Below are 11,791 nucleotides of genomic sequence, written 5' to 3'. Positions count from 1 at the left end.
CACTCCCTTTATTTTATCACTCAACGAGCATTCTATATCTCCTTTTTAATATTTGAAGGCAATAAATAAACTGGATTTAAATTTATATTTTATTGTTAGTGAGATTTTGATCATGTGAATCATATAAGAGATTAGATAAGGTCAATTTAGATAAAACCATGTCTTTTCAAAAGATTGTAGTGTGTAATGGAACATATCTTTTCTATATCAATAGTGAGGGATCTAGTGCGTGAGGGATCTAGTGCCAAAGGTGTGACTTTCTCTACCACATTGTTACATGTTCACGTGCAAACATTTACAAAGTAAACAGTTTACATATGTGCTTTATAAGAAGCTTTATTATTTTGTTCTTGCAAATACTTGGTTTGGACTCTCAAGCTAACCATCATGTTGCTTTGATGCAAGGATGCATAGTATACCTCTCTACGAATGTAAGTTGTGACAAGAAAAATATCATTTTGTGGTGGTTGCATAAACATCCTCTTGTGTTGCATTCCCCCAAAAAATGGAATACTGATCATAAAGGCACTAAAGAATGACATAGTCCAGAAAGAAGAATGAGATCGTTGACTCAAACAGATGATTATCATCCCCCAAAACCCTGGAATATTGCACATCAAAGGATGACTAATCACAAAAATAACCACAGTTTCTTGCTGATTTGTGATAAAAGAGAATTTTCTTAACCAAAAAAGACACGCAAATTTCACACAATGCTGTGTCTTGCATTGAAACCCCGAGCAAACCATCGTTGTTCTTTGAGTGAACATGAGAGACAGACCTGCATTTGGGAATCTCAAAGCAACAAGAAAAGAAAATAATTTTCTTGTCCAGGATTGTGTACTCACTCTCATGCTTGAGAAGATGATTAAGAAACATTGGCATCGTAAGTGTTCATAATTTGCAAACATTAACACCACCGCTAGCATCATTCAACTCGACAAAAGCGGTTTGCCCTAATTCTAAATATTTGATGCGGTTTGTCCTGCTATTGACAAAATACAAAGATACCTGCAAAGACACAAAACCTTCTCAGGATTGACAATGCATGATGTCAGCAACAATCGAAATTCAAGGTTCTCATTCCTATAATTCAACAGCTTCAAAGCCATAACTTTAACAATCTTTATTGACAAGTGTTGGTATTTGACCTGTTGTATGTTATTACATCAGATGACAATGATACTTTGTACTTATATCTATGTCTACATCTATATCTACAAATATCTACACACGCACATATATGCATACCTACCTACCTACCTCAGCGTCAATTCACATGTTTTTTTCATTCTTGTAGTTGTAAGCATCAATTGTTTTGAGCTCACAGAAAATCTTCAAGCTCTCTTAGCAATTTCAAAGAAAGCAATATCAACCAGACAACTTAAATATGGACAGACAGATGATGCTCAAAACCCAGTAGTGAGGAGACCTACTTAAATAACCTCTGTAAAAGCTTGGGCTAAGAAGAAGAATATATACTGATAATCACTCTAGTTTGTTGCTTGAGAAGGGAAAATACATACGGAGCACACTAGTCAATATGTATGCCAATTATTGTACGCTTTTCAGAGCACCTCATTAATAAGCTTCCTTGTTCGTGGTATTCATGGTGCACTCTTACAGGGCATGTCAATCAACATGGGTAGAGCGACAAAGATCTAGATTTTTTCATGCAATTCAAAGTGAGGGCCTCTCTCCAAATGCTATCACCAATGCTTCCTTGCATCTAAAAGACATGCAGAATTATGCATGGGGCAGTACAAACCAATTTATTATGAGGTGTTTACTTGAGGGATTTGAGCAAAAGTCGTCACACTTGATAAAAATTTGGTAGAGTTGTATGCTTTATTTGCTAAAGCACATGAACTGATACCTCTCAAAGAAATTCTCTCTCTTGGGCTGCTTATTGCGAATGTATGAGTGCAGAAGGATAAGAGAGAAATGAAGTGATATATTAACGTCTTCAAAAGGCCAAAATGATCTATGAGACCGATCCGTTGGTGAATCTGATACCATGTCTAGGTACAAACAAGACATACATAAATGAATCTGGAAGTGCTACTAGCTGGGGGACTATGTGGGGTATGAATGAATATTGATCATAGTAGCAGTGAACAGGAAATGGGAACGGGGAACGGGAATGGGGGACGGCATTGATCGCCATTCCCTATGACTATATAGTCACATAGAATGAGAACCAGAACGGAAATGGGAACGGGCAATGTGTACGGCAAACTAAAAAATGGCCATTCCCTGTTAGTATGCCACAAATACAATGGGTGCCTAATAAAAGAGGGTGATATAATGGGTGATGAATCCATCCTCATCTGTACTCTAGATGTCGAGATAGTATGGTTGGAATCCTCTGCTTTAGTCTCCGTCGATGCTATGAAGCTCCTTGCCTTAGTTGTGAGGGTCTCGATCTCTCCTCAGTCGTGGGGGTCTTGATCTCTCTAGCTCCAATGCTCGGTCAAATGTGAGTACAGCATGTGTGAGTATGAGATGAGCTTTGCAGTACAGTGTCTGGTGTGAAGAAATCCGTAATGTCTCTCGGATTGTCTCTCTCCAAATATCCTCAGTAAACTATCTCTATGTCTGTGTAACTCAAGTCATGAGATAGGTGTGTATCCATATAGCCGGGTCGACTCACAAAGCCATCTCTTGTGAGCTGGAGAAGATGCTCTCTATAGAAATCCATCTTCCTGTCCAACTCTTGTGTCGGCTCTATCTATGTCCTCTTGGTATCCAACTCGGTTAGGTCCTCGCGAATGGGTCTAGTAATCTCCACCCGTGTAAGAGAGCGATGATGCATCAAGGCTGCATACGCTCTGGTCAGTCTAGTCTTTGCTATGTTCGGGGTTCTTGGAACTGAACTTGCTAACACATCCTCTCCAATCCTCCCAAGGCCGCATACGATCTGGTCAATCTAGTCCCTGCTGCTCTCTTCAAAGAAAACCTTGTCCCAGTGAAGACTAACCGAGGGATAAGTGTATGAAAATGTGTGGATGTAGGTGCTGATCTCCTCATCCACTGCGGTGTGGTGTTAAACACCATAACCTTGGTTTTACAAAGGTTTACAGACAATCCACTATCCTCCGCAAAGCTATGTAATGCATCCAAATGTACCCTCCGGTGAGCCAGAGATCAAAACAATATCATCAACATATAACGACAATGGAATCCCTGTCCTTGTCAATTGGGCACCTCTGTCACACTCTATGTCAATGTGATCAAAAACCTCATCTATATACATAGCAAATAGATTAGTAGACAAGGGAAAGCTTTGTTTCACTCCAATAGTGGATTGATTTAAATCAGATATCAAGCCTATAGTGCGTACATACTCTGTCACCCTCTCTGTCAATGTAATCAGAAACCTAATCTGTATATATACCAAATAGAGTAGGAGACAATGGACAACCTAGTTTCACTCCAATAGTGGAGTGAACTAAATGAGATATCCCTCTAGAGTGCATACTTGTTGGAGTCTTCGTCGATGTAGTGTGCTCCTGTGTCTCGGTCGTGGTCGTCTCGATCTCCCGAGCTCAATCGCCCTATCAATGAGGGTGCCTCTGGTATGAATGCGGGTACAACCCTGTGCTGGTGGTTGGTCTCTTGGCTCCCTCGATCCAAAGAAATCTGTGATCTGTCTCTGCGACTGTCGTACTCCATGTCTCCCCAACAGACTGTCTCTATGTCGGTGTAGCTCAAGTAGATATAAGCCAAGGCATCTCTGGTCCTGATATCTCATGACTCTATCTAGGGGTCCAAAACCCTCCCTGAATAAGCAATGGAAGCACCCTCGTATCTCATAATACACAATACAGTGGCATATGTAGTGTAGCTCTGTCTCTGGCTCTCTACCGCATAGTTGACATATCCTAGACTCTGGTGGTATCCCTCTGAATCTACCCGTCTCAATCTCCAGCTGGTGTGAGGATGTGCGAATCTGACCAATAGCACATCGCAGACCATGAGATAAAAGAGTGTCCATGTAGTTCGGACGAGTCACAAACCCATCCCCTGAAAGTTGGAGAAGGTGCTCTTTGTAGAAAGCCATCTTCGTGCCCAACTCCTGTATCGGCTCTACCCATGTCCTCATGGTGGCCAACTGTATAAGATCCTGACGAATGAGTCTAGTGATCTCCGTCCGTGTGACGGGCAAGGAGGGTGTGTCCAGGGAATACTGAAAGGGAGGCAATCTCTCCATGCTGAAACCATGTCTCTGAAACCATGAGGTCATCTATGCATACCAACATGATGCATCTCCCTGCATCGCTAACTGTCTAGAGGACTCGAGAGCCAGTCTAGTATATCTGCCTCTATGTGTATCCCATAGACTGTGCATAAAGGACACTGATCTGGTAAGAGCCTCAATCTCTATAGGAGGGGCAGCTACCTCCGCTCGAATAATCGCATGTGGTACAGAAGCCTTGGCTCTAATCATCCGGGATATCATAAATACCAAGGGTCTCTCCATGTTTCTCCAACTTTCATGATTCACAAATGGTCCCCAAACTTGGACCCCATAAAGCATAGCTGAAGCAACCAAAGTATCAAAGAGCCATAGTTTTGTTCGTGGTTCTTGAAACTGAACCTGCGAACACATCCTCTCTAGCCCTCCTAATGGCGCATAGGCTCTGGATAGTCTAGTCTCTGCTGCTCTCCTCAGGGTAAACCTCGGTCCCGTGAATACCACCCCCAGATATGTATATTCATCTGTGTACTCCACAGTGTCATGGCCATATACGAGTGTAGGTGCCAATCTCTTGACCCACTGTGGTGTGGTGCTAAACACCATAACCTTGGTTTTACCAAGGTTCACAGACAGTCCACTATCCTCTGCAAAGTTGTGCAATGCATCCAAATGTCTTTGCATGCCCTCTGGCGACTCTGACATTAACACAATATCATCAGCATATAATAATAAAGGGATCCATGTCCCTGCCAGCTGAGCACCTCTGTCACCCTCTCTGTCAATGTAGTTAGAGACCTCATCTACATACATACCAAAAAGTGTAGGGGACAAAGGACACCCTTGTTTCACTCCAATGAACAATGTCAGAAATCCCCTCAGGAGTGCGTACCTAGCCAGTCATTGAGCCGTATAAAGCCATGATCCCCCATATGATCTCTGTGGGTACTCCCAACTTCAGTAGCCTGTGCATCAATCTGGCCCTCGGCACTGTGTCAAATGCCTTGCGGAAGTCCACAAAGCAACAATACATCCGTCTCCCATGTGCCCGACCCTCCTCAATAATGGCTTTGAGTGTAAGAATATGGTCCAAAGTGGAGAAACCCCTCCTGAACCCAGCCTGTCCTGCTGCTCGTATGCCCTCATTTTCTGCCCATTTACTCAGTTGCTGTTGAATGGATGCATACAACCGTGCCAATGTGTGCCCTATCATAATAGTACGGTAGTTCCTTGGTACCGTGGGGTCCCCTACCTTGAAAAGAGGTACAATAGTAGATAATCTCCAGGACTCGGGTAGTCCCTCACACATGACACGGTTAAACAACCGCGCAAGAACCTCTGACAGTAAATCTCTAGTATGTATCAAGTGCTCTGCCACCAAACCATCATGATCATATGCTCTCCTAGTCCTCATCCTGTCAATGGCATTCTTCACCATCTCAGTGGTAAAGAAGGTACTAGTGGCTGGACATGGCTCTAGAGGGTCTGGTAATGGTGGTTGCCCAGGTACTATATATAATGATACTGCATATTGACCCCAAATCTCGGGAGAGGTAATCACTGGAGGAGGTAAGTGCTCATGGAAGAGACGCCAGGCCTCACCTGAATCTCGGCTCAAAAAGAGTTGATACAAATCACGTTCCATCTAGGCTAAAAAGGCCCGCTTCTTCCGTCGCACTAAACGCCGAAGGGCAATCCGAGACTTTCTATATGTAATGACTCCAAGTATAAGCTCGCTCTGAATCTGAACTCTCATCTCTCTGCACTCCTCATCATACCAACTATTCTGAGGCATGTTCCCAGAACGTCTTCTCTGATCTGGTTAAGTGTGTGGGTATGCCTCTGCTGCTGCCCCATGCAAGATCTCCGTCAATAAAGTGGTGATCTCCTGCACTGTATATACAGTGCTCGGCTGCCCCCATCCGTCTGTAAATCTCTTCCACATAAACTGAATCCGTCTTTGGTGTAAAAGTATACCGTGTGTGTGCAATCCTCCGTGGTGTCTGAGAGACACTATACTGGAAAGAGACTGAAAAAGTCAGGAGAGCATGGTCCACTGCTACTCCAACAGGCCTAGGGCCCACACTGAGATCTTGAATATGAGAGATGAAGCTCGGTGAAGTCATGACATAGTCCACTGTTGTAGCAGGCTACAGTGTCACTTTCACAAGACACTCAGTTAGTACAGTTGGTCTGGTGTAAACCGTCAGGTCTGGTTCACACTGGACGGACTCTCTTGGGCTGGGCTGGGCAGTGACACGTGGCAGGATACGGACGGTGGTCTAGTGGACATCGTGGCCAGGTCACCACCACCACTCACTTTGGAGATTGGCTTAGGTGGCTGACATTTATGAGCCGTTGGGTCATTATCATCATCTGCTTCACAGGATTATCTTATACGTAGTCGTCTAGAGCGAGTCTTACACAGAGCACTGCTTCACCATCCCTGCACATCTGAGCCTCGACACCCCCATTTGTACCTGTGAGTCCTGGGCTGGAGCTGAGTGTGCTGCCACGCCAGAGTCTTGTACATGGTTCTTTGAGCTAGTCGAGTCCACATGTTCTGGTCCACTGTTGTGTCTTTGTTGTTATCCATTGTTTCTGTGTTTCATTCTGTTGAGAGAGTTTCCATTTGTTTGAGTGAGATTGTCATTCACATTGCACTGAGGGGCACCCACACAGTAGAGAGCACGACACATTATCCGCGCTACAGGTGCTCTCATTTTGGCGATCACGGTGGGACCTCAACTGAAATCTCACTCTGTGAGGTGCAAATCTTGAAGCTAGTTAGGTTTATCTACCTTCGCCTACCTTCGCCAACCTTGCCTTGCACTGTTCTCCTCTCGTCTAGTCCAACTGGTCTAGTCCCCTCTCGCCTAGTCCAACTGGTCTAGTCCTCTCTCGCCCTGGTTCAACCTGTCCTCGTCCCTGGTCTAGACCTCCTCGACCCTGGTCTAGTCCTCCTCGTCCTTGGTCTCGTCCCTGGTCCAGTCGGGTCTAGTCACTTACCTGGTCTGGTCTGGTCTGGTGGAGTCTAGACCTGGTCTGGTCTGGTGGAGTCTAGACCTGTCACAAGTTTTCTTGCCCCAAGCTTGGTTGGACTGGTGGTCACTGCATGACACATACAAGGAGGTCAATCGAGCGTCAAAGCGCACTACTGAGCCCTCTGAAGTACTATCACAAAAGACGACCTTTGACACCTTGTAGAAATCCTTCAACCTCGTCACCTATACCTCCACATACCACATCACCCATTCCTTCATCAGGTTCCCCATCTTCCCGATCACCTTCTCCAGTAAAGCTCTCTCCTATTCTGATACAGCAAGCTATAGAGCAACAGGCTCAGCAAGGAATCATGGAGCCACTAGCTAGTGTTTTGGCCAAGGTAAACATCAAGTTCCCTACCTTCAAAGGGCTTTCTTCAGAAGATGCTGACGACCATGCAAGAAGATTTGTATCTCTCTGTAGGGGACGTGGTCTGAACAGAGAAGATGCTTATTTGGTACTATTTCCATTCACCCTGGATGGCCTAGCAGATAAATGGTACAGTCAATTTGCAGAGAACCATTTTGCAACTTGGGCAGCCTTAAGACAGCAGTTCTGTGCAGCTTTCAGGCCGGGTGACTACCAGGAGAAGGTGTTGGATGAGTTGGCCAACATGGTGCTCAAGCCTGAGGAGACTTTTGCAGAGCTTATGACTAAAACTAAGTCGCTGGTGGCCAAGCTCCCCCAACAACCCGGTGAATTCATGGTTAAAAAGTGGGTGGAGAAGACGCTTCCCAAAACTTCTCAACAAAAACTCCGAGAGAGTCTTCGACCCGACGCCACTCTCGAGGAGTTCATCGCAGCTGCTACTAGGATAGAGGGGGCTAGGAAGCTGTTCAAAAATCATATGGGCAGAAAGTGGTGGCTTGGGGTTGGTACTAACTGCTATCAAATTGATCTTGGGAAAGGTGAATTCAGGTTGGCTTTGACTTGGGCTCGTAGAGGTAGAGGCGCATTGTTTTGGACAATCCTTAGTGTAGTGATCCTGAGCCTCAGGGCAACAACTCTCCTCACATAGATCCTGAACCAGCTGCAACTTGCCCTGCTCCCTTCACAATTACATTGGCCGACCAACGGACAGTCTACCCAGTGGGCATAGTGGATAATGTGCCTCTGCAGGTACAAGACTTTACTTTTAACTTGGATTTTGTGGTGGTTCGTCTTCCCCAGGTTGAGGGCGGATTTCCCTTGCTTATTGGAAGACCATGGCTGCGACACACTAAAGCACTCCACAATTGGGGAAATGATGCAATGTGGACACATAATTATGGCTCCTCGATGCAACCCATTCTCTTAGAAGGTGGTATGGATCCTGTGGTGCAACATAGTTCTTTGTCCTTAGCAACCAGCCTCGAATTGGAACAGCCTACTCCACCTGACGGGTCAGATGAGGATCTGTTGGAGTGGTTGGATGCTACCAAATCTATGCCCTGTTTTGGAGTTTCGATTCACTCTTTGACTGAAGGTACACCCTCTTCCAATGAGCCACCTGAGCCAGCTCAAAGGTCGAAGGTCACAGAAGCTACTCCTGATGTGCCCTTGGTGGAAGCCTTTGAATTTGGTGAGCCTATGAAGAATCATAGAAATGGGAAGAAATCCCCTAAAAAAGAGTTCAGCCCCCATCAAACATCAGCCCCATTGGTGTCTGCTTCTCCAACCAGAACGAAGCTAACCTCTGTGTCTAGCCAAATCCCTTCACTAAACAGGTCCTGCTTGATGAATTCCCTGCTCCTGATAGTCGTCTTGTTGAGAATAGTTGGCTCTGTCCTCAACCTGCACTTTCAAAATGGTCTGACACAATCTCGCCCCTACCCACCCCTTCTTGCTCTCGCCCCTACCCTTCCCTCACACTCTCGCCTCTACCCTCCCCTACTCGCCCCTACCCTCCCCCTCACACTCTCTCGCCCCTACCCTCCCCCTACTCGCCCCTACCCTACCCCCTACTCGCCCCTACCCTCCCCCTCACACTCTCTCGCCCCTACACACCCCCTCCCTTCCCCTCGCCCCTACCCTACCCTCCCCTCCCCTCCCCACCTCGCCCCTACCCACTACCTCCCTTGCCTCGCCCCTACCTACCCCTTGCCCCTATCTAGCCTTCCCCACCCTTCTCAGACTCAAAAAATTTTTCCCCCAACACTTGCATGATAAGATGGCTCGATGCATTCACTTGGTTGCCATCCTGTTGCTGTGAAGGCATTTCTGTTCTGCCATCATGATGGAGCTACCTATAGCTTAACCCTATTTGCGGTGTTACTCGGGCTTATGGTCATCCCTCCCTGCGAGAAGAGTATTGTTGCAAAAAATGTGGCAAGTTCGTCTGCAACTGCAAGCATGGACCAAGTCATTTTACTATCACTATGGTTAGGGCAGATAATGATGCACTAGAATCAAACTGAGCTTATCTCTTTGCTGTAGAACATCATTTTTTAGCAGTGCAGTGTGTTTAAACTCCACTTTTGGGCCTAGAACCTGCTTCATGAAGGATGTATAGATGCAGTACCTAATGGTTTTCTTTCACAGTTTTTTCAGTATTCCTCTCACCGGGACGGTGAGAGGTCTTGTGGCGGGCAACCTGTATAGCAAGCTACAGTGTCACCTTCACAAGACACTCAGTTAGTACAGTTGGTCTGGTGTGAACCGTCGGGTCTGGTTCACACTGGACGGACTCTCTTGGGCTGGGCTGGGCAGTGACACGTGGCAGGATACGGACGGTGGTCTAGTGGACATCGTGGCCAGGTCACCACCACCACTCACTTTGGAGATTGGCTTAGGTGGCTGACATTTATGGGCCGTTGGGTCATTATCATCATCTGCTTCACAGGATTATCTTGTACGTAGTCGTCTAGAGCGAGTCTTACACAGAGCACTGCTTCACCATCCCTGCACATCTGAGCCTCAACACCCCCATTTGTAACTGTGAGTCCTGGGCTGGAGCTGAGTGTGTTGCCACGCCAGAGTCTTGTACATAGTTCTTTGAGCTAGTCGAGTCCACATGTTCCGGTCCACTGTTGTGTCTCTGTTGTTATCCATTGTTTCTGTGTTTCATTCTGTTGAGAGAGTTTCCATTTGTTTGAGTGAGATTGTCACGCACATTGCACTGAGGGGCATCCACACTGTAGAGAGCACGACACATTATCCGCGCTACAACTGTACTGGCCCCATGTCTGTGTGGAAAGCATGTGAATCCCCCAGACGAAGGAAAAATCTCTAGACCATTAAGTATGGCCAAACCATGCGTAGTTGTCATCTCCATGAGATATCTCCCATACTCTGTGTGCTCTTTATCTCGTGAGTGTCTGTCAAGTCCCATCTCCGATATATCCATCTCTCTAAGCATCTCCTCCGAGGTATCATAAAATACCGTTTGGGAGTTGGCCGTCCTGGCATTAAAGTCTCCCAAGAGAATGATATCTCCATCTCTAGAGAACTCCCATATGTCATCATCAAGTATAGAGAAAGGGGATTGCCCTCTAGGTGAGGTATAGACTGATGTGCTAGGGGGAAAGTAACATATAGCAATGTATAAGAAATCTGCCTGTCTCAACTCTCAGTCTCACCCACATGTATCTCGCCTGGTCATCTCTCCGGACAATCTGTAATAGCGGCTGCAACTCTTCCTTGAATAAGACTGCTACCCCTCCTGAACCTCGACTTCCATGCTGGGATCTAGTGTCTGGCCGACAAGCTGTCTCCCATAAATAGCCAATCACACTTGGCATCAACTGTCCAGATTTTTGATGTGTCTCCGAGTAAAAGACAATGTCTCTATCTCTGAAGCTATCTTCAAAGGCACCCACATCCAGCCTATATGATCCATTACAATTCCATGCCGCCATCCGGAGTGTGGTCCCATATGTCTCGCACCGTCATGCTGTGCGTTTTTCCAAAACCACTACTTTCACTCCTCTATAAAAGGCAATTTTTCCCTTCTCCCTTGCTGCCTTGATCTCTGGCATCAACTCTATGTGCTATTTGTGCTAAGGTAAGGTCATCCCCCATAAATATTCCAGTTTTCTTAAGTGCTGGTCTCTTCTTCAGGAGAGAAAGAGAGAGAGAGATGAAATGAAATGAAATGTTATATTAACGTCTTCAAAAGGCCAAAGTGACCTATAAGACCAGAAGTTACAATGCGGTGTATCTAATACAAAGTCAGATTAACAAAATAAATTAAACTAAGATAACAAAATATAAACTACGATAACGAGAGAGAGAGAAATGAAATGAAATGAAATGTTATATTAACGTCTTCAAAAGGCCAGAGTGACCTATTAGACCAAACTGATACAAAAGTGGTGAGTCTGTTACAATGTCTGAAAAGTGTGAAAATGTGAAAATAAATGAGAAAAACTAAATACAAAGTATTAGATAAACTTCTTAGGAGCCTTCTGGGTGTCTGGCTAGAATGCTTCTAATCCTTTGTTGTAGTCTCCTCCGGTGAAGTGTGCTTCTGCATCTCGGTCGTGGTCGTCTCGATTTCCTAAGCTCAATCGCCCTGTCAATGAGGGTGCCTTTGGTATGAATGTGGGTACTCCTTTGTGCTCGCTGCTG

General features: G+C 45.6%; 1 long non-coding RNA gene across 1 annotated transcript in view; it reads right to left on the bottom strand.

The window, feature by feature from the left end:
• Positions 1 to 558: 558 nt before the first annotated feature.
• The window catches only part of LOC147456803 (uncharacterized), a 70,492-nt gene continuing 59,259 nt past the window's right edge, over positions 559 to 11,791 (bottom strand). Inside the window, exon 3 of the long non-coding RNA XR_015188263.1 lies at positions 559 to 1,011. This is a non-coding gene — a long non-coding RNA (uncharacterized LOC147456803). The remainder of the gene's footprint in view (positions 1,012 to 11,791) is intronic.

The sequence above is a fragment of the Adiantum capillus-veneris genome, chromosome 5, assembly GCF_014529385.1.
Source record: "Adiantum capillus-veneris isolate H3 chromosome 5, ASM1452938v2, whole genome shotgun sequence".
NCBI classification, from domain to species: Eukaryota; Viridiplantae; Streptophyta; class Polypodiopsida; order Polypodiales; family Pteridaceae; genus Adiantum; species Adiantum capillus-veneris.
The sequence above is the reverse complement of the archived record's forward strand: the minus strand, read 5'-3'. Positions and strand labels throughout refer to the sequence as shown.